Source organism: Euprymna scolopes, chromosome 1 (genome assembly GCF_053919585.1).
Source record: "Euprymna scolopes isolate OS-2025 chromosome 1, ASM5391958v1, whole genome shotgun sequence".
NCBI lineage: Eukaryota > Metazoa > Mollusca > Cephalopoda > Sepiida > Sepiolidae > Euprymna > Euprymna scolopes.
In genome coordinates, this window is record NC_136482.1 from 149,056,245 (window position 1) to 149,079,694 (window position 23,450).

A 23,450-nucleotide genomic window follows, 5' to 3' on the forward strand; every position below is an offset into this window, starting at 1 on the left:
AGTACTATAAATTGTAATGCTTTTTATTAGCAGCAATAAAAACGTGTTTCTAATCGTATGAACCAAGCACATTTAATGAAACATTCGCAAAGAAAGGTTTCGTGCATTACTATGCAAAACATTCACGTACCTGTACATATAATTTATAAATTCTGCCAGTATAATAAAGGTATGTATTTTATTTCCGAAAAAAAAATTGCAAACGACAATAATGATGATTTATGACCGAAAAAAAGATGTATCAAAACTCATGGATTTACTGCCTCATACTTATATGAAAACAAACAGATATCACAATAGCAAGAACAATAGATAGGCGAAAAATGCAGAAAAATAATTCTGAAAACTCTAATAAAACGCAATCATATTTTATTGTGCACACTTTTATTTTTACACTTGTTTCATGTTGAAAATTTTAATATTTTCTTAGGAATTTCACGTTGATATTTCCGACAGCTGTTCTGTTTCCCATGTCAATTCACTTACATTGAAACCATTTACAGCATTGATGGACGTTTTTTACACCACCACTACAGCACCGTTTGTAAGTATATTTTTTTACAGCTACCTATAATAAAGAACAGAAAGCGAAACACACGTTATACATCAATATATAATAATGGACAATATTAAAAACAATACGTTTTGGTGAAATCAAAATAAATCGACGTGGTAAAAAGAAGAGAGAGTGATTAGGTCACTTCAAAATTCAATATAACAAGGAAATAGGCAAGCGTTGGAATAGATGAAAAAAAATCTGGAATTTAGAAATATAGATTGATTATCGGATACTTCTTCAACTCGCAGACAATTCCATAATTTAAAATTAAGTATCATTAACATATCTACACTTATAAGAAAGCGTCTGTGTAGAATACAGTGAAACAGTTGTACATGTATTTTAGGTGAAAATAGAAGACATTATTGAACATCCTGATAGGAATGTTATGAAATTTCTAGTGCCGAAAAAAGTAAAACACGATATATAATGGTGAGAACGTTAAACCTTATTATAAATTTCCCTAATGCCTGTCTGTCTGCATGTGTTTGTGTATGTGTGTGTGACGCGGTTTATCTCAGCCTACAGGCAATACACCCAAGTAAGGTACCGAAATGAAGCTTATGACCTAGCGGATGTTTTAGTGATATATATATATATATATATATATATATATATGTATATATATATATATATATATATATATATATATCCATGATTGGTGCATGGAAATGCAAATAAAATAAAAAAAAAATTAAAAAATAACGATTTACTAAACAATGTTTTATTTATTGGATATTTTTCCGGTATTCACCGGACGTTATTATCTCCCTTAGTTAGTTCGATTTACTGTGTGTGTGTTTGTGTGTGTGTTTGTGTGTGTGTATGTGTGTGTGTGTGACGCAGTTTATCTCAGCCATTCGGCAACGAACCCAGGAGACAAACTTGGGTTCTTATAATAGAAATAACAACATTCTTAACGGAATCCTTATGTGTAATAAAACACATATATTTATTTATACAAATTTTTTAATGAGTGATTTTTCTGACAAAGGGAGAAGAGAAAGCTGTTTTCTAGGTTGGCAGTATTTTGTGCGAACAGTTGGCGGAGATGGCGGAAATTTTCTGTTTCTATGTCTATCCTTGTAGCCATGTCACTAGTAAGGGTGCTGGAGGTAAACGTTTTGTCTGGGCTGACGTTATCCGCCTGATAGTCAGGGACCCGAACCTCGGATTAACCACTAAGGAGGCTGTCATATCAGCAGGTATAAAGTACTGGGGCTGCTGTATTGCCATTTGGTGAATGGATTCTGGACCATGCAGTAGCTTCTGGTGGGGCCTCTCGATGCCATACTAGTGAGTAATTGTTACGGCTTTACCTTATCATTAGCTACAAATAAAAAAAAATTCTTCATTTCTTTTTCTCTCTTAGTTTCCCCTCTCTGTCCTGCTCTAAGTAAATCTGACGACCTTGGCCACAAATTCCAAAATTTCATCATGACAAGTTTCAAGAAAAAATACACGATTAAACCCGGTTCTCCAACTTCCAACGCACACTCCTACTACCATGTCTCCTTCTCCAACATAAGGGGTCTACGTTCTAACCTTCCAGAGGTTGAAACCCAATTACAGGAGACTAAACCAGACCTTTTATTTTTAAGTGAAACTGGCATTGGACAGGCTATTTCCCTAGAAGAGTTCGCAATTAAAGGATACTCTAACTTAACTTCTAAATCTGACCCCCAAGATCGCCATGGGCATGGAATATGTGCCTATATTAAAGATAGCTTTCCATGTGGTAGGGCCATCTCCAGGGAAGATCCTAACTTATCCTACATGTGCTTCCGGGTTGCTTTAGCTCACACTACGGCATTTATATTTACTCTCTATCGCCCCCACAACAGCGGAGTTACTATCTTTAAAAGCATATCTGAGAAAATTGACCAAGTCCTATCTACTTATCCTTCAGCTAACATTCACGTATGTGGAGACTTCAATGTTCACAACGTCGAATGGTTGACCCACTCAAACAAGACCGATGATGAGGGGAGGTTCTGTCATGATTTCTCCATTGCCTATGACCTTACTCAGATTGTTCAGGAATCCACCCGCGTGCCCGACAATGACGGCCAGTATGCGAGCCTACTAGACCTTTTTCTCACAACTTGCCCTGAACTATGTTCAGTTTCTGTTCTGTCGCCTCTTGAATCTTCCGACCACTCTGTTGTATCAATTAAGATAAAAATGAAATGTAATAAGTCCCCAGACGTACCTCTCCATCGTACAATATCTCGATACACAAAGGCTGACTGGGATAGTTTCCGTACATTTATATCTGATCTACCTCTGCATTCCATGTTTAAAAAGGATGTGTCCTCTATAGTATTAGACCTGACGGAATGGTTAATTGTAGGTATTGACCGTTTAATACCCTCGAAAAAGTTTCAGCGAAAACCTAACAGCCAGCCATGGTTCTCTCCAGAATGTGCTGCTGCCATTGCGCACAGAAATCACTTTTTCCACTGTTTCCAACGTAATAGATGTATGGAAACTAAAGCCGATTTCAGGACTGCCAGCAACCATTGTAAGAAAGTAATAAAGAACGCAAGATGATTGAATGCTCAATCTGTTAAGTCCAAAGTAGCTGAGCAGCGGCTTGGTTCCCACCAGTTTTGGCAAATAGCAAACAGAATTCTGAACAGAAGCGTGTGCTCCATCCCAACTATCATCAATGGACCTGAGGTAATATCGTCAGCATCAGACAAAGCCAAACTCTTTGTCAAGAACTTTGCAGCTAATTCTACCTTTTGTGATCAAGGCCGCCAACCCCCAATATTTCCTCCTGTATCAGAAAACACACTATGTGATATACGTATATCTGTACGTGATGTTGCCAAGCTAATCAAAAAGCTTGATTCCAGTAAAGCAACTGGCCCGGACGGTATTCCCATTATAGTACTCAAAAAACTTCAACCTGAATTAGCGCCCATACTTACAAAACTATTTAAACGTTGTCTTAAGGAGAATAGTTTCCCATCTCCCTGGAAAATTTCATCAGTATGCCCTGTATTTAAGAATTCAGGTGATCGCTCATCCCCCTCTCAGTACAGGCCAATAGGTCTCCTGTGCGTCATGAGTAAGTTGCTGGAATCTGTGTTAAATACAGAAGTAATCAACCATCTCAACAAAAATAACCTTCTTAGTGACACTCAATATGGTTTCCGTTCTGCTAGATCTACAGCAGATGTGCATACAGTTATATCTCATAGGATTAGCAAATCTCTCGACAGAGGCAACCTTTCTAGGGCAATTGCTCTTGACATATCTAAGGCCTTTGATAGGGTATGGCATAAAGATTTACTTCATAAGATCTCTAGCTATGGTATAGCTGGAAATGTCTTCTCAATTATTAAATCATTTCTTTCTGATAGGTTCATAAGAGTAGTAGTTGAGGGACAAAAATCAGAAGCCCACAGTATTAATGCCGGTGTCCCTCAGGGGTCCATCCTGGGCCCAACTCTTTTCCTGATCTACATTAATGATCTTCCAAATCACATCCTTACATCATTTGTAGACATTTATGCTGACGACACTACCATTTATGGTAGCACATCTAAGACAGTAAACGACCAAGTTCTCTCCAATTCTCTCTCTGATCTTGAGCATGTAGTACAATGGGGAAAGGAGTGGCTGGTTACTTTTAATGCATCTAAAACCAAGCTTCTCTCTTTACATCATCATCATTCTGATCCCCATCTGGCATCAATTGAAATGAATGGCTCTCGTCTTCAGGAGGCCTCAAGTTTTGACAAGCTTCTTGGCTTGACCAGTACTCCTGATCTTAAATGGAACACGTATATCAAATCTGTTGCCAAGGCCGCTGGAAAAATGGTGGGATCTTTCTATCGATCCGTTTGATATCTCACTGCTGATGCAATTCTCTATCTATATAAGAGCCAGGTACGTCCAAGGATGGAATACTGTTGCCACATCTGGGCAAAATAGACTTCGTAGCCTCGTAGATGTCCTTTTCTCTTCCTTGCAACCTCTATCTCACAGAAGAGATGTTGCGAGTTTGTCTCTGATGTATCGTTATTTTCATGGAAAGTGTTCGACTGAGCTTCAATCTATGGTCCCCCCTCGCAAAACTTTCACAAGAAACACTCGTCTAGCTGTAAACACTATCAATAATTCCCCCACTCTTTATCTGTGCCTAAACCTAAACGTAGATTCCATGAACAAAGCTTTTTTATTAGAACTGCACGCCTGTGGAATTGTCTTCCGTTTTCCTGCTTTCCGGCTGACTACAATATGGTTGTCTTCAAGTCTAACGTAAATAAGTTCTTGATGAGCCGTTCCATATAAGTTATCAAATTTACCAAATTTTAATTACTAATGATTGTTATATTGTCCAATTGTCTACTGTACATTCTTTAACCCTTATCCTTGAGTGGCCTCTTGGCCTTGATAGTGTGTTGATGCCTATGAAAAAAAAAGAAAAAGTCCAATGTGAACAAGTTCTAATTGAATCGTCCCCCTAAGTAATCCAAGTTACAAAATTCCCACTGTTTACTATGCTAAAATCACAATGACTAATGTATACCTATTAAAACTTATCCTCGAGTGGCCTCTGGGCCTTGATAAGTGGTGACACCCATGTAAAAAAAAAAAAAAGATTCAAGCACACAGGTTCAGACATATATATGAATACATAAATAATATATATATATATATATATATATTTGTAGTCAACGACATACAGTACTGTTTTGTTGTATCACAACTCATCAGTGCTGCAAGATTAGCATCTCTCCCAAGCCAAACATTGAACCTAGAACCGTCGTGTTGACAGTCGGCAGGTCTCCCACTCGACCACAGAAGCGACGTCCGCAAATAACTCGTCGAAATGTCTATTTAAATAGACATCCGCCACCACTCTAACAGTGCTCATATACAAATAAAAATTCCACAGCCAAACAACGTGGCAACCCACAAGAGTGTTGACAATCAACGAACCGGACGTCCAAACTTTCGCCCTCATTTGGGCTCATCAGTTAGACACATCCAAACCCAGGATTCGAAACTCTTATATATATATATATATATATATATATATATATATATATATATATATATATATATATATATATATATATATATGAGGTGAATGTAGTTTGCTTGAATAATGTATTTTGGTGGTTTTATGGATTCTTTGGGTGGTGATTCATTTAGGTCCAAGAAAGATAACTTCTTTCTCGCTCTTTGAGAGGAAGTCAATTAAGTCAGATTGGTTACCGTGTGCCATATATTGTTGCAGTGCAGGGTTTCATAAATGAGCCTGTGAGGGAACATATGACCAGTTAGTTTAGAAAGCCATGTGAACTTTCGTTTAAGCCTTGTGTTTTCATTAATGAAATATAGTAAATAAAGTATCTGGATTCTTCTGCAATGCGAAGTTCAGATTTAGAAAGATTGAAGGTTTTTATATGCTTAAGCAACCGGTGGTGGAAGTGCTATACTATATATATATATATATATATATATATATATATATATATATATATATATATATATATATATATATTGAGAGAGAGAGAGAGAGAAAAAGAGAGAGATTATGTTGATGAACAATTATTCTCGTTTTCGACGTTTATCTTCTGGTAAAAAATCGACATTATTTATGCACCAACCTAATATATATAAATGCATATCTATGTATGGAAATTCAATTGCATATTCCTTTCTTTTATTTTACTAAACGAATCGTTCATTTCTTACAAATCATTCATTTCTTTACAACCACTTAGAACAACAGCGCTCAAAAAATAATATCAGTGATAAATGTTTAAATAAGTTATAAGGTTGTCTCTTATAATGGCACTAATACCACGACTACTTATACTACTACTAATAATAATACCAACAGCAGCCGCAACAACAATAACAACAACAAGAACAATAATAATAATAATAATAATAATAATAATAATAATAATAATAATAATAATAATAATAATAATTGAGTGTCTTTTATTGTGGCAAACTCGATACTTCAAAGACAGAAGTGCTGCTCGTTTGAACTTTTGGCCGGGTTCTGTCCTCCCCAGATTCAATTCCTTTGTATTTGCATTCACCATAAGAAGGAGATATATTTGTAGAGGTTCCTTCTCCGGTATCTTTATCGAGACATCTCGAAGTGACTGCCAATCAAACTTAAGGGGGCTTCACCTGTCCGTAGAACCTGGTTAAACCCGCCTGGCGTCAAACCGGTATTTCTCTACTATAGGTTTTGTGTTTTATGCTTGCAACAAACAAGTATTTTTTATTAAGATACAACTTCTAGAAAGACTGTATTCTAAGACTCAGATTTTTTCTTCCCACAATGCAAAGCTATTCCTTTGCTTCAGTATTATTATTATTATTATTATTATTATTATTATTATTATTATTATTATTATTATTATTGGCTCATGAGGAGCTTTCACACAGGTCTTCAGAGATCTTTCCCTGAAAACAGCCTATGGTGTTCCCTGGAAGCTGAGTTACAACATAGGTTTCCAGTACACTCCACCTCTTTCGAAAACATGTTTCTGTGCCTCTCGCTGCTATGATTATTCTTTCGATGTTTTGCATTAAGTATTTTTCTAGTTCTTTTTTGCTTTCATTCACACAGTCTTCTATATCAACAGTCCCCTCTCGCCGTCTTTCCTTTTTACGTATCGTCGGTCAACATCGTACTTCGGATGTAGTGCGTTGTGCATGGTCAGGGGTTTCCGGATATTCTGATCGAGTTGTCGCAGTTTTTCTTAAGTCAACCCTATGAACAGTCCAGAGTATCTTACTAATGATACTGCCCATGTATATATGCCTTTTATAAGGTTTCTGCTATATAATTTCGTTTCGAGAAGTTTTCTTGTTCTCCTGAGGTATTCCCTTTCCAATTCTCTCTTTCATTTCTGTTGATTTGATGGTGTCTGCTTCCAGTACTCCTAGGTATTTATAGGCGTCTTGTTCCCCAAGTGCCCTCATCTCTGCTTGGTTGGGTAGTTCAATGCCTTCTGTCGTCTCTAGTTTTCCCTTTCTTATAACTAGTAATGCACACTTTTCTGTACCAAACTCCATTTGGATATCCTGGATGAAGATCCTGGTGGTATTTATTAATGTTTCTAGTTCATTTTTGGTCCTTGCAAAGAGTTTCAGATCGTCCATGTGCACCAGGTGGTTCATTTTTTCCTCCATGTTAGAGAACTTGTATCCTGCTTCGTACTTTCTCAGCATAGTGTTCAAGGGCATCATGGTTATTATGAACAGTAATGGTGATAGTGAATTTCCTTGGAAGATACCTCTTTGTATGTTGATTTATATTATGTGTTGCCCGTCAGCTGCCATTCCAGTCTCCGGGTTCTCATCGCATTTTCAATCGCGTTGATGATCCTACTTGGTATATTATACATTTTTAATCAATCTATTATCCATGCTCGAGCGATCCTGCCGTACGCATTTTCTAGTCGATCCATGCCATGGTTAAATTATTTCGTCTTCTTTTGGCCTCTTTATGATCTTTTGATCTATATATAGCAAATCATGTGTTCCTCTTTTTCCTTTCTGGCATGCTTTCTGTTTCTCGGGGAGACGTCCCCGATTATTCAGGGAGTGGTAGATTTATTCTGTCAATTGTGCTGTCCGTATTTTCCGCATAGTAAGTAAGCACGTGATAGGCTTATAGTTGCTGGGGGCAGTTCCCGTTCCTGTATAATTCTGTATCAAGGATGTTCTGACTTTTGTCATCCAAGCTGTGATACGTTTGTTTCCTGTATATATCTTTTCATGTTTTGAGCAAGTCTTTCGTGTAGAGTTGTAAATTTTTTGGACCAGTATGCATGTACCCCGTAGTGTGCTGGTGCCCTCCGGCTTACCATTTTTCCTATGTTTTTTTATGGTTTCTTTGCTAATTTCCTTCCCTGTTCCTTCTTCGATTTGTTGTAACGCTTCTTTCATGTCTTTCAGTCATTCGGAATTTCTGTTGTAGTTTAGGCGTTCTTCCCATATTTTACTCCAATACAGTTTTGTTTCTATTGGGGTTGGTCGTTCTGTTTTTGTTTTTCCTCCGTTCACATTTTAGTAGGAATTGGCTTTCATTGTTTTCAAATGTCCTGTTTTGCTTGCATTGTTCAAATTTATATCTATATCGTCTTAATCTTCATTTTTTTGCTGCTATGTTTTTAGTTCAAATGTTATTTTTTTAATTACATTTTAACCCCAAGCAAGGCACATTGCCACTTTGATGTAGGGGGCTAATATTAGGGACACAGGCTACAGGGGCACAAGGTGGGGAGTTGGGCAGCAAGATGTCGGTTCACGTTACACTTGAATTTCTGCGTGTCAGTACAGTTGGGGAAGCAGGAAGTCTATCGGTTCTGGGGTAGAAACTACTGGATTAGAAAGCTCTCTTACATCTAGGGATCTCTATCTGAAGGGGTGCTATTTTACTGCTTGTCGGGTTTGTCGGGGGTATTTACGTAGAGGGGGTACAAGTGCGTGCAATTCATCGAAACATTCACCGTTAAAGCACTTGTAGTAGAGGCAGAGGGATGCTACATTACGCCGATGGGACAGAGGCTGAAGCTTGGATGACAGTTCAGGACCTATTAGATTGGCGACTCTCTTTTGAACCTTGTCTAGGAGTGAGAAAGTAGTAGCAGATGCACCGGCCCAAATATGACAACAATACTCCATACATGGGCGAATGGTGGCCTCGTAGAGGTACAGGATACTTTCGGGCGTTAGCAGCTTTCTAGCACGGTAGAGAGAACCTACCTTTTAGCAGCGGTCCTGGCGATGCTCTCAATATAATTGTTTTAACTCATGTTTCCTGTGAACGTTAGGACGAGGAGTTTAAAAGAGATGTTTTCAGATAAAGGGTCTTGGCCATCGCTATTGGTGGTAGAGAAGGTTTCTTGTAGTTATTGAAGGAAACAAGTTTAGTCCTGGTAGTATTGAATGTGACCATCAATTTTTGTCCCCATTCCACTACAGACTGGAAGTCATCCTAAAGTGTTTCTGTCATTTCTTTAAATATGTGTTCATTTGTTTTCCTGTCGTGCCTTTTATAGAGCGTGGTGTCATTAGCATATATACCCATCTCAGACAATTTTGTCAGGGAGGTAATTTATGAATATTAGGAATATTAGGAGTCCAAGGATAGACCCCCGAGGCACTCCCGCATTTATATCATATTATTTAGATGTACGACCACCGAGGACAACCTGGATCTTGCTCTTATCTAAGAAGGATTTAATTATGTTAAGTATTCTTCCAGTGATACCGTATTATCTGATTTTCCTGAGAAGACCTTCATCAAATACCCTGTCAAAAACCATAGATATATCTAGAGCTACCGCCCCCTGCTTTGTCAAGTGAATGGTATATACGCTCAGAGATTAGAATACCTGCTGTGGAACGGGCTCTCCTAAATCTATATTGTTGGTCGGTTAGAAGTTTAGCATCTGTAAGGCGATGGACTAGAGCTTATTAATTATGGACTCAAATATTTTGGCAAAAAGTGGGAGGAGGCTAATGGGGCGGTAATTAACTGGGTCAGTTCTTTCGGCAGAATTCTTGAATACTGGTACCACAGAAGCAGTTTTCCAGCAGGCAAGAAAGCAAGATTCATTAATGCATTTGTTGTAAAGTTTGGAGAGGATTGGAGCTACTTCGGCGGAGCACTTTTTAAATAGCACAGACGGGATGAAGTCCACATGCTTTTGAGTGCCAAGATTTCTTATGATAGCATACACCTGAGAAAGGGTGATTTTCAGATCGTCTAGTATAGCGCCTGTCCTCAAGGGAAAGTCCGGGATTAGCAGGGTGATTAGCAGGGCCCATTGTGGAGTTGATGAAAAACCGACTGGCAAGCATATGAGCCTTCTCGGTTGCTGAGCAAACAACTTCATGATTGTTGGATAGTGGGGGAATTGTTGATTGCCCATTATTTACTACACCGTTGTAGATTTTTCAGAAGTCACGGGTTCCTAATTTCTGTGCTTCGATGCGTGTTTTGGTGGTTTCAGTAAATTCTCTCTTAGCTGTCGCTATTTCTTTCTTAAAGTTATTTCTGGCTTCTATATACTTCTGTCTGTTTGATCTGGACTTACGTTAAATTTGTGATACGAATGCTTCCTTTGTGCTATGGCAGCTGCACAAGTAGGGATAGTAGGTGAATTGTTGATTGACCATTATTTACTAGACTGTTGTAAATTTTCCAGAAGTTCATGTTTCTTGTTTGGGCTCTCTCTGCTAGTCACATTTCCAATTTTCAATTTTCTCCACGTCTCCGTCTTCCTGTTTATCCTTTTCGTTTCTATTTTATGTTTGTTTATTTGGGTTTTGTCGATGAATCTTTCCCTTGCTGTTTTTCTGATTTGATCTTCATACCAACTTGACTACTGCATAAATTAAACTGTTTAGTTCCGTGATTGTATATGCTATGATTTGTGGGAGGAGCTTATTAATCTTCTCTGTTTCTGTTTTTCATTTCTTATGTTCTTGATTCCTTAGAGATGCGAGCTTTATTTTTTCTCGTCCCTGAACTGTATTATTTTTCCTATTCATCTGCCTCTTCCTATGTTAGCTATGTTTCATTGTTCTCGATTTTCTCGTTTGTAGGGTTCAGTCTTCGCAGGTTCTCCGTCTGTGGTGTTCTACTTGTGTGGCTTCTACACGTTCGGTTCCAGTGGGACTGCTCTATGCTCAATTTCCTCATTTAATTTTTGTTAGTTCCAATTTTGAGGGCCAACCTCTCTTTATTATTATTATTATTATTATTATTATTATTATTATTTGGTGATTGTAAGAGAAGAGGTTGAATGGATGGTTAGGAATGAAATGAATAACGAAAGTAAAATTGATGAAACTAGCATTGATGAAAGAACTGGGAGAGTGGAAGTGCAGAAGGGAAATGTAAGCGATGATTGGAGGCGGACAACTGAGGAGGTATTGAATTCTATGGTTAGGGGGAGTTATGAGAAAGGGTTTGAAGGATCTAAGGCAGATGAGATCATTGACTCTGTGACAATGGAGCCAGTGAAAGAAGCAAATGTATGGAGAAGTGGTGATGAAGTTTGAACTCTGTCTTCTGTAGAAAAAGAAGTACTTCAGAAGTTAAGAGAGGTTCTTCTTAGAGACGATATCATAGAGATTCAAAGTATGAAGAGTAGTGATAGGTGGAAGGTGAAATACGAGGTAAAATAATTCAAGGAGTAATTTACAACATCATCAGAAAGAACATATCGATTACGGGACTTAACAGGCGTCTGTATGCAGCGTCATACGTTATTGCGAATCGTCTTGGCTTATTACAGAAGAAAAATGGAGAAATGAAGGATAGAAGGCCACACTGGCAGAGGCGTCTTGAAGAAAGTATTAAGCGGTGGCGGAAAGACATTGGTAGAATCATCGAAGAAATAATAAAAGGAGTTAAAGTAGGACAGAAAGCCAAGGACGAGCTTGAAAGGAGATATAGATTGCTGGAAAAAGGCACGATGCACGTTCTAACAATGTTGAAAGAGAAGGTCCACACTGGTGGTATGAAAATTAGGAATTTGTTGGATAAAGTGTTGCATTTCGGCAGAACAACATTTTCCGGAACAATCTCAGCTGTATAAAGAATTAAATGGCAGTAAACAGGCGGGGAATAACAACACTCCAAAATGCAAAAGATGCAAGGAAGTTCTGGAGTGGGATTTGGTCTGTCGAAGGGCGATATAATGAGAAGGCTAGCTGGTTGGAAGAGGTCAGAGAAAGGCTATCAGAAATACAGCAGATGAAGAACGTGGAGATAACCATCAATGACGTTAAGGATGAAAACTGGAAGGCACCTGGTTCAGAGGGAGTGATGGGCTTCTGGTTTAAACAGTTTCCATACCTTTATCCACCTATTGCTGCTGCTCTGCAAAAGTTTGTAGAGTCGGGAGATGTCCCTGATTGGTTTGTGAAGGGAAGAACAACACTGATTAGGAATGATCATGCAAAAGGAACAGATGCCAATAATTATAGACCAATTACATGTCTGCCATTGATGTGGAAACTGCTGACTGGAATATTTGTGGAGAAAATTTATGAACATCTAGAGAGTAATGGTGTTTTTCCTGACGAACAAAAGGGATGCCGGAAAGGCTCGAGAGCTACTAAAGAGCAACTACTAATTGATAAAACAATAATGGAGGATGCGAAGAAGAAGAAGAGGAATCTAAGCGTAGCATGGATCGATTACAGATTCATAGATACGTGAAACACTATTGATGATGAAGGTGGCTGAGAATGTGGTAGGGCTTTCTGGGACAGGTATGGTCCAATGGAAAACGCTGCTGACAGCAAACAGAGAGAAAATGGGGCATATTTCAAGGAGATTCTTTATCGCCACTTTTTTGTTATGATAATGATGCCACTGAGCATCCTCTTGAAGAGAAAAAATCTAGGGTATAACTTTGGATGTGGTGACAGACGCCTCAACCATCTACTGTTTATGGATGATTTGAAAATATTCGGTAGAAATGAAAAGGAAATGGAGAGACTGGCCCAACTTTTAGGGACGCACTCAGAAGACATTGGGATGGAGTTTGGGATTAGTAAATGTGCGGTGCTGGTGATGAAAAGAGGCGTAAAGGTTCATTCGAATGGAATAGTGCTGGCAAATGAAGAAATCATGAAAGAAATAGAAGATACAGGATATAAGTATGTGGGAGTGCTGGAGGGTGTAGGCATCATGAACAGAGAAATGAAGGAGAAAGTTAGGAAGGAGTGAAACTAATTGCAAAGTCGAAACTGTATGGAGGAAACCAAATGAAAGCAGTAAATGCATGGGCAGTCAGTGTTTTGAGATACAGTGCGGGAATTTTAGAATGGTTTGACAAGGATTTGCATGCCATGGATATCAAAATAAGAACAGTTTTAGAAATGTTTGGTATATTTCACATTCGAAGTAGCGTAGCAAGGCTGTATCAAAAGAGGAAAGATGTTGGGAGAGGATTGAAAAGTGTAAAAGAATGTGTTAGAACCGAGGAGATGTCGTTGAAGGAACATGTGGTTAGAAGTGAGGAGTGGATGCTTAATGTTGCGGCCAATGAAGTTGAGGTATATGAGACCAAGTCTTATTATGTAAAACGTACGGATAGAGAAAGGTCAGATGAACTGGCTAAGAAGAAAATGCATGGAAGGTTCTTCCAGGATATAGCAGAAGTGGTTGATTAAAAATCATGACGATGGGTAAGAACTGGATATTTGGCTAAGAGTACTGAAGCTTTTGTTTGTGCAGCACAGGAGCAGGCATTAGGAACACGATTGTTTAAAAAAGTGGTTCTAGGAGAGGAAGTTGCTGCAGAATGCCGGATTTGTGGTAAGACCTCAGAGTCAACTGCGCACCTTGCAGCAGGGTGTAGTGGACTAGCCAAGAGAGAGTACCGCAAAAGACACGATCGCATGGGACTCCGAATATATTGGGAAGTGTGTAAAACGGTTGGGGTGAAGTGTGCTGGAAAATGGTTTGAGGAGGTGCTTGATGAAGTGAAAACAAGTGAGGATGACAAGCTAGAGGTGTGGTGGGACAAAAGTTTCGTAACGAGGAAGCAATTAGAACATAGTTGCTCGGATTTGGTTGTCATTGACAAGGTCTCAAAAAACTGGCAGATTGTAGACTTCTCAGTACCCTGGGACAAGAATGTGAGAGAGAAGGAGAATGAGAAGTGGATCAATTTTTCTCAATTGGCCTTGGAGATAAGGCGTATACATGGGGTTAAAACACAAATAATCCCGGTCGTAGTTGGTATACTAGGAATCATATTAAGTCGTCTAGAAGGACAATTGAAAAAACTACAAATCCCCGATGATTTAGGCAGCCTTCAAACCTCTGCAATTATAGGTACCACCAACATCCTTAGGGAAACCTTGGATCTTTTAAGCTCCTGGTTTTAAGCCGGGATTAAGGGATATCCTATGGAGATGATTCCCATCCCTTTCCAGAGAGACGTACATAAACGAAAACAAAATTATATTATTATTATTATTATTATTATTATTATTATTATTATTATTATTATTATTATTATTATAACTACCATCATACTCATACAAATGATTGTATCATCATGGGCAGTGTTTGTGCTGGTAACCGACTTTCTCGGGAGACGATAGTGTAAAAATGGAACTACTTAGCCTGTACAAGGTTATATGATAGGATAGCTGTTGCCCGTGCAGCAATCTTCAAAGTGTCTACGAAGGCAGAAGATACTAGGTAAATGCAAAATCGATACAGTAATATAAACCGTTTCGCCGGTCTTAGTAGCTAAACCGCCGAGAAAGCCAGGAACTGGACTTGATTGTCAGAGGCTATTAGAGACGCATACGATGATGTCATGTTTTTAGAGAGAGGGAGATATCTTATTACCACTCTCGGTTTGTAGATTGCTAAGTTATCGAATAAAAAAATTCCATCGCGCCAATAATCATAGGTGTACTTGACACAATTCCAAGTAATCTTTAAAAAACAGTTGAACTATTTGGAAATTACGTAGAACATCACTGTACTTCAAAAGTCAGTTCTGCTTGGCATAGAAAACATCTTAGGTCGAGTGATTTCTATTTAATGGACTCTTTGTTATGCTAAGTAGCTTTGGTTTAAATACCCCGTTCTTGGGTAAAATAATCTGCTGTAAAACATCACAATACGATACAGTTTACGAATATAATAATAATAATATATATATATATATATAAATTACAATAAGTTTACCAAGGTAATCAAAATGGTAAACTTAAAATATATTATAAATATTAAAGAGTTAATATTTACAAGTAAAGTAATCTCAACCAGATGTAAAAGCTCAATAAAACCGAAAAGGAAATAGAGCTCATAATATGAACAAATGATTAATAAAACGTGTTAAAAGACATCTTGAAAAAGAGTTAAAACATATTTAATTTTAAAAAGGAATCACAAGATAAGTGGATAGTCCTTAATCCGTGGAGTTTCGAAGAAATACTCTCCTTCTCATCAGAGGACAGGAATTAGCAAAATGCGGGATCGGATTTTGCATATAAAAGTATTTAATGAAACTACAAGTAAGTCACAGATCTTACTTGGTTAAAAAGGGTGAGTTAAGGGGAATAGGAGGTAAAAGAAAAATGATAAAAAGATTTCACATGAAGGGATAGTCCGGTGAAGGGTAAAAAATTAATTTAATTCGACCGTTTTGGATTTTACCATTTTTGGATTTTATCTTGATATGAACAGATTTGGTATAAAATTATTTTCCTCTTTTACGATTTGAGTCGATGAGTTTTACATTGTGGCTGTCTATTTCGCAAACCATTCTTCGAATTCAAGTGTGTATTTGTCACTTTAGTTTTCTTAGTAAAGTTTTAAGTCGACTTTCTGAAGTTGACACATTCAATTAAAAAACAATAAAAACAATACACAACGGAACTTTTTGTTCATGATTGGGCGTGTGTTGAATATGAGCGTTGCGCTTTCGAGTGTAACATTTGAATGAGGTAGAACCCTGAAGAGTGACTTGACGTCACCTGAGAAAGTGTAAATAAATTGAGTCAAATTTAAAGAAGATTTCATGGCAGATTGAATTATTGTTATGTAATGAATGGCTGGAACCATCATACATAACTGAAAAGAAAAAACTTTAATAAAAGATTTAAAAGAGTGGGCATCGAATAATCGATTGTCTACCTGTTGAAAAGAGGAAGGGCTTACGTCATAAACAGAGAAATCGGACGACGATTTTTTTGTTTACAAAACAAATAAACGTGACATTCCTCGTAAGCTCTGGAATTACAGATATTGGCATGAGTGGATAATTCACGTGTCGCTGTGTGAAGACAAAATTGAATGATTTTTTTTAGGTCAAAACGTGACTTAAGAACACATGTATCAACCGATTGACATAACGCGTGGATAGAAAAAACAAAGCGACAAAATGCCAATAAAAACGGTGAATCAGCAGATAGATAGATAGAGCAGAGAGAGAGAGAAACACGGCATGTGTTGTTGAAGACCGTATTGTCGAAGCGTCATTTTTTCCCTCCTCAGAGCACTGTGAGAAAACTGCTAACTGTGAACTTCAGAACCACTAAAAGAAAAAAAGACGATTTGTTTTAAATTGTAACTATATTGTAAAATATAATTTTATACAAAAACAAACACAATTGTGACTTACGTCTTTTAATGCATATTTTTAAGTTACAGCTGATCGTTCTAAGTCGTCAACCGTTTGTTTCAGGTTCAACGTTGTTATGACATTTTTGACAATTGACGAGAGGCAAGATAAAGAAAAAGTGCCAGTCTAAGGTGAGATAACTCACTAGTCTTAACTCGTTGTCATCACAACCGCCTAGTAAACAAGTGAACCTACGGACGATCGACGTAACTAAAACTGCTATGTACCATTGTCAGGGAGTCCTACGCACTATTACGATTTCCCAACCTGGGAGCCACACCATAATACAACATTATTAGATATTTATAGAAAATCATACAGAATTGTGATAGAAATCGTAAGCTACTAACGCGACAAGCTTAGAAAACAAATCAGCCACAAACACGTCGAAAATAACATTGAAATTATATTATTTATTGAAAAGCGAGGCGTTGAAACTAAGTGGGAAAAAGGACACTGTTATGTACAATGTTCTGAATACTGTGTCTGTATTGGATTTTATAGTCACAATATTTCGACCAATGTAACATTGAACTAAAAATCTGAACAGAATTTCGAACAGAATTTTTAATTTATCCACGGAGTAGCATACAACTCTTCCGTATAGCATGATGAAATAGGAATATTCAGTAATTATAATTATGTGTTTAGTCTCGTTCGCAATTAGTATTAGAGCTTTCAACGCCCGGAGGAGTTTCATTAGTAACTTAATTCTACATTATACTTCATCCGTTACTCCACGGCTACGTGCAAGAATGAAACGTACATGTATTTTGGCTTGTAGCATTGTGAACAAAAAATATCATTTAATCGACAGATCAATATTCATTCTAGATTCAAATTGAAACAACTTATGATCATTATGTACGTTTAAGGATAATTAATTTGTTAAATAATGTAAATTGTTCGTTTCATTTTTTTCGAGTATTGGTTGAAAAAATTTACATTTCTTTTTCTGACGGTTTTATTTATTTCAATTCAATTGCAAAGCCTAGGAGTAATATGGTTTATTTTGTTTAAAATGATACACAAGTTTTATTCTTGGTAAAATAGGCGTTGATTTGGAGAATAATCAACACGGAAATACTTAATTCGCGGCCTCGATAATAGATATTGCACAGGCTAATGCTTTTTACATTACAATTGCACTAAATGTTGTAGAATATGATGCATTCAATATATTTTTCTGAGTAATTTCGTAAGAACCGCAGAGGTAATTTTTTAAAAAACTTTTACCCCAATTCTGACTCTTAACATTTATAATTTTAGTCTACAAATAAAGATAGAAAGTTTTACCCGTGTCCAAGTTACTGACATCTAAAATTTCAAGTCTTTAGACCCAAAATTGGCGGAGGAATTTGGTAGAATCTACAAAGGTAAACTCTTTCAACTTTGACCTCTTGGTAGCATAATTTACGCCCTAAAACTGATTAAAATGAATGCCGCATGTTTGCATATCCGTTACTTATAAATTTCAAATGTTTAGACAAAAAATTAGCGCAGAAATTTGGTAGAGTTTTCAAAGGTCAAATCTTTAAATTTTTACCCGTTGACAGCCAAATTACTGGCCGAAAACAGATTAAAAAGATTTCCCCAAATCTCAATACTCCTTATGTAAAATATCGAGTCTCTTGACCGAACATTGACAGAGATTATTCGTAGGAAAATGTACACAGTCACGCACGCACAGACAGACATTTTCACTTTTATAGAGACATAGATATGCTAGAAATACAGATATTAATTGACAAGTCTTGAGTTCATACGTACTTTCCTATCAATCGAACACAATGTATAATTCCGATACATTAAAAGCAATTTTCTTTTCTTATACAACTTGAACTAATTCTTTTCGCGATTTTTACCTATTGATACAGCTTTACGTTTTGCAGCTTAGCGAAATATAAAAAAAAGACTTTAATATGTAGTACATATCCCGAGAATAAAAATCAGGAAATTAATTATTTTACTACGTAATTTTTCAATAAACTCATCGTACCCTTTTATTGTCAATGATCAAATTAAAAATCATGAAACCTGCAGAATATAAAAACAATATGTGTTCTATTGGCTTAACGATTTTTACCTATAAAATACATGTTATTTAAAGTCGCGGTAGTGAATCAACGTTCCAACACTAGTTATATCCAGGATAATAAAGCAAATCAAATTAATAAAATTATAAACAATTTTATAAAGAATTAAGTCGATTCATCAAATACATAAATAATTAAAATACACTTATTCTAAATGTGAGACATAAAGGGTTAACTCAATTAAAACGACAAAAGACGTAAGAAAAAAGAAGAGGAGAAATAAGAACTTCACTTACTACGTCTAACTCTTGTTAAAATGTCTATGTCATCAACGGGATTCGGCTTCCACACTGCTTCGCTCAAAGCTACCATGACGCACAACAAAATGGCGATTGTCATAAAGGTTTTCATTTTTATATAGTTTGCCTGGTATATCTGCTTCAAGAATTAATCACGAACTGATATAAACGTTCTTTTATATACATATAATTTCCGGCTCAAATTATGTCACACGTGTATGGAAATACCCGGACAGGTTAATTAAAATCGCGTCATCAATGAATCCAGCAATTTGGTAATCTGCGGAAAGATAAATAATACGACACAAACTATTTAAAAATATAATAATAAACTATAGTGTAATATGTAAATTTATTCATGATCGATTATGAACTAATATTTGTATTTATTGACACATAAATAGATAATTACATGAATAATATGTTATATTTACATCAGATAAATTTCACCTGACTTTCTTTATAATCTCTCTCGATACGTTTGTGTGTTGGCATGGTTCTCTCTCTCTCTCTCTCTCTCTCTCTCTCTTTCTATATATATATATATATATATATATATGAATGTATATATACATATATAAATATACACGCATATATATACATATATATATATATATGTGTGTGTGTGTATGTGTGTGTGTGTGTGCGTGTGTGTGTGTAGTTCTATGAAAGACATAATTAAATGATTAACCCAGTTCGGTTTTGTTCGGATAAACGCATATCTTTAGCAAATCTGAATATTTGACATTCATTTTTAAAAATTTAAAACAATATGAAACAAAGCACGCGAAACAGAATGTTTTGGACACGGTCGTAAATACTTGAAAAATATGCGTCTGTTTCGAAATTGACGTCAATCGTGGAGATGGAAAGGGAACGAATATAGAAAAGAAAACGAAAATATAAAACTATTTGACAAATAAAGTAATAATAATTAGAACTTGTTCATAAATGGAGCAAATAATGCAATGATGGGATATATTGTATTGTTAGATTTTGATATTTGTCAGTTATTAGTAAAAAAAATATAGGGGTTAAGCCCAAAGTTTACATTACGTGACGACGAAAGAAAAATGAACGCACGTTAATTTTGTTTTTTTTTATTCTGTGGAACTTCAATTATAATTAATACTAAACTTAATCATTTCTTTTTATGACGAGGTTTGATATTGCTAGAATATAACTGGAACACTTTTTCAAAAGAAAATGTATTGCGCGAATGAAAAAATGTTATGCAAAATATCATATTTGACATGGAACACGTTATCTAGACGTACACTAATGAAAGGAAAAAACTGTTTAAACTACTTAATATATTTATAAATTCGATATAGGTATATAATACTAGACATATGATTTTCCCAGTAAATCGTAATAATGCTTAAAATAACCAACGTACAAACAATTACCTTGTGCTTACATGCGGATACCTCGAACCATCCGTTACTCTTATTTTATAACAAGCTGTACCCTGCCACGCGTTGCTGTGGCTCAAATGGGCACAATGATATAATGTGCCATTGCAAAGCTTGGATTGGTTTATATTTCACACCATGATAATTAGTACGCCGATTTTCAGTTGCAGTACATGCGGTGTCATCCATGGTAAATATAGCTGCTAGATAATTAACCCCGTTATCTGCTTCCACAGCAGTGTCGATGAATTTTTATGGGACTATCACACTTGGAATTTGACGTTAAATAATGGCGTTATGTTTATAGACGTCTTTGTATTGAGCTGCAAGAATAGCTCGTTCACTTAGTGAAGTGAAATTCGTATAATTAATTTGAATATCTGGAAAAACCTTTTTTTTCCAACTGCTCTTTTGATGTAATAAAATTACAGAAGTTAAGAGTAAAAAAAGTCGCCCTTAACTCGATTCAGCTGGCACTTTTTCGTACACAACATCCCATAAGTGATGCTAAAAAGTTTGTTCAGATCGAGCAATTTGCAACTGGACACGCATATTTTGAATTAAGTTTAATGTCTTCACATGGTACCAAAAAGTAGAGTATTTGATGCAAGCATTTATTTTATCTGCTGGTATTGATTGAGGAATTACAAGTAACATTTGTCTGAAATCTCCTCTGGGCAATATTTTTGCATCCCCAAAGAGTCTGACATTGCCAAGCAAATCTTGCAAAGATCAACCAAGAGCCTCAAGTGATATTTTGCGTGCCATTGTGCATTCATCCCAAACAATAAGGTTGCATTTCTGCAATATTTGTCCTCATACTGAATGTTTTGGAGATGCTGAACATGAGATTTTTGAAAAATTGAATGTTTAATAGTAGCTTCAAAGTAGAATAAGTAGTTCTTTTACTTGGTAGTCAAGTCGAAGGTATTCCGCATGCAGCAAAGGTTAAAGCTATATCAATTTGTCACGGAATGGCTGCCGAGATCAATTTAAATAGAAACGTTTTACGAGGTACTCCTGGTGCTGTTCAATGTAGCAGTAATTTCCAAATAACTTCTATTTTCACAGTAAGTTAATTAGGTGACTAAAATAGGATTTATCAATGTTTTAAAAATGCCTTATCCACTGCAATTAATTTAGGAGATTAAAATAGGATGAGGGGTTCGAGGTAGATGGATAGAGAGGAAGATAGAGAGATAGAGATAGAGAAGAAAAACTAAGAGAAAAAAGAGGAGATAGAGAGTGATAAAGGGATTGAGAAATAGACAAAAAGAGGGGGGTTAAAAACAGAGAGAGACTGAGGAAGAGAGAGAAGCGTAGAGAGAGATAGAGTGAGTTAGAGAGAGAAAGGGGCGCAAAGAGAGATGGCAAGGCTGATATAGAGAGAATGATAGATTGAGAGTGACAGAGGGAGAGATGGATGGAGAGAGATATTAAGAGCGGAATAGAGAGAGGGGGAGAGAAATAGAGGGTGTACTACACTTCACCGTTTTTTCCTCGATCAGTAGAGAAGAAATCCTTTGAGACTGATGGCAATTGTTATTTTTGTTACTATCCAAAGTATCCTTTTTTCGGGAGCTACATTTCCCACACATTAGAAACCGACTGGGTTAACTGTACTTTCACCTAACAGTTTAATAAATAAAATGATAATGTAAAACTTGAATTTAACGTGAAAATACTATTTAAAAAATAGCACGGTAATATAAGTGCATAGGTGCCACTTGATTTTTATAAACAGTCGGATAAAGCCGAGCGTTGCCGATGAAATAATGTCAACGCTATGTGAAAGAAAAAATAAAGTAAAATTTTAAATGTAGAAACACAAACAGAAAAAAATACACAAAAAACAAACAAAAAATGTGCCGTCCATTTGTATTTCTTATTAAATGTTTGCAGAAAATGTCATTTTTTTTTGTCAAATAAATAAATTTTAAGCAATTATTGCAATAAATAATAGTAACGTTTGTGTTTGTATTACTATACACATATATTCGGAAAAGTTGTCAAAAAAACAACAAATATATAACAAATAAATGTTACCAAAGTCAAGATAAATTATTTTCTACGTAACCGGGCATTTTGTGTGTTTTTATTAAATGTAACATGTTTATTCCACTTGAAAAACATTCAGTGTTTACCGATGCATTGAAACATTCAAAATGGCGCCTGACTCTTTGCTGAACACGTACAGTTTGGGAAAACGAATTAAAATAAAAAAAAGTATACAAAATACAGTTAATAAGCCACCGAATATATATCAGCATATGTCAGGGTAACCTATATTGAGCGAGCTTCCAACAGCATATTGTATAGTTTTTTTTTTTTAATTCATTTTTCCAAGCTTACAGTGTTCAGCAGAGAGTTCGGCGCCATTTAAATTTTCCAATACGTCAGTAAACACTCTGTTTTTCGAGCTGAATAAACATGTTACCTTTAATAAAAACACAAAAAATACTATCCAGTCAGGTGGAAAAGTCACTTATCTTGCATTTAGTAACATTTATTATTATATATTTGTTTTTGACAAGGTTTTCGAATCTATGTGTATAATAATACAAACGCTAACTTTTTAAAAAGTATGTTTTATAGTTTAGAAAAAGTGGAACAAATATATATATATATATATATATATATATATATATATATATATATATATACACACTGCAAGTATTTTTTTTTTTGTTATGCCAGGAAAGAAACATTTTTCTCAGAAGGATGCATTTTCTTCAGACTTTATTAGTTGTAGAAGGGTTTCAGCATAGTCGTGGACGTATCCACCGATCAAATTGTTTGTTTATTTCTTTTTATCTCTCTTCAATTGCTATCGGAATTTTCGTCTGATACTCAGCGCACGCGCGTTGAGTTGAAACTCAGGGCCCGGCATTGTGATTAGCTGATCACCATGTTACCTCAAGCAGCAACTAAACAATTATCTTAGCATTTGTCAGTAATTTTTTTTGTATATATATATA

At 36.1% G+C, this 23,450-nt stretch overlaps 1 long non-coding RNA gene across 1 annotated transcript; it reads right to left on the reverse strand.

Annotated features, from left to right (window-relative positions):
* Positions 1-352: 352 nt before the first annotated feature.
* LOC145276625 (uncharacterized) lies at positions 353-19,506 on the reverse strand. Its single transcript, XR_013867966.1, has 3 exons — positions 19,492-19,506; positions 19,055-19,337; positions 353-568 (listed from the first exon to the last, which is right to left on the reverse strand). It is a non-coding gene; the product is annotated as an uncharacterized LOC145276625 (long non-coding RNA).
* Between the last annotated feature and the right edge of the window lie 3,944 nt (positions 19,507-23,450).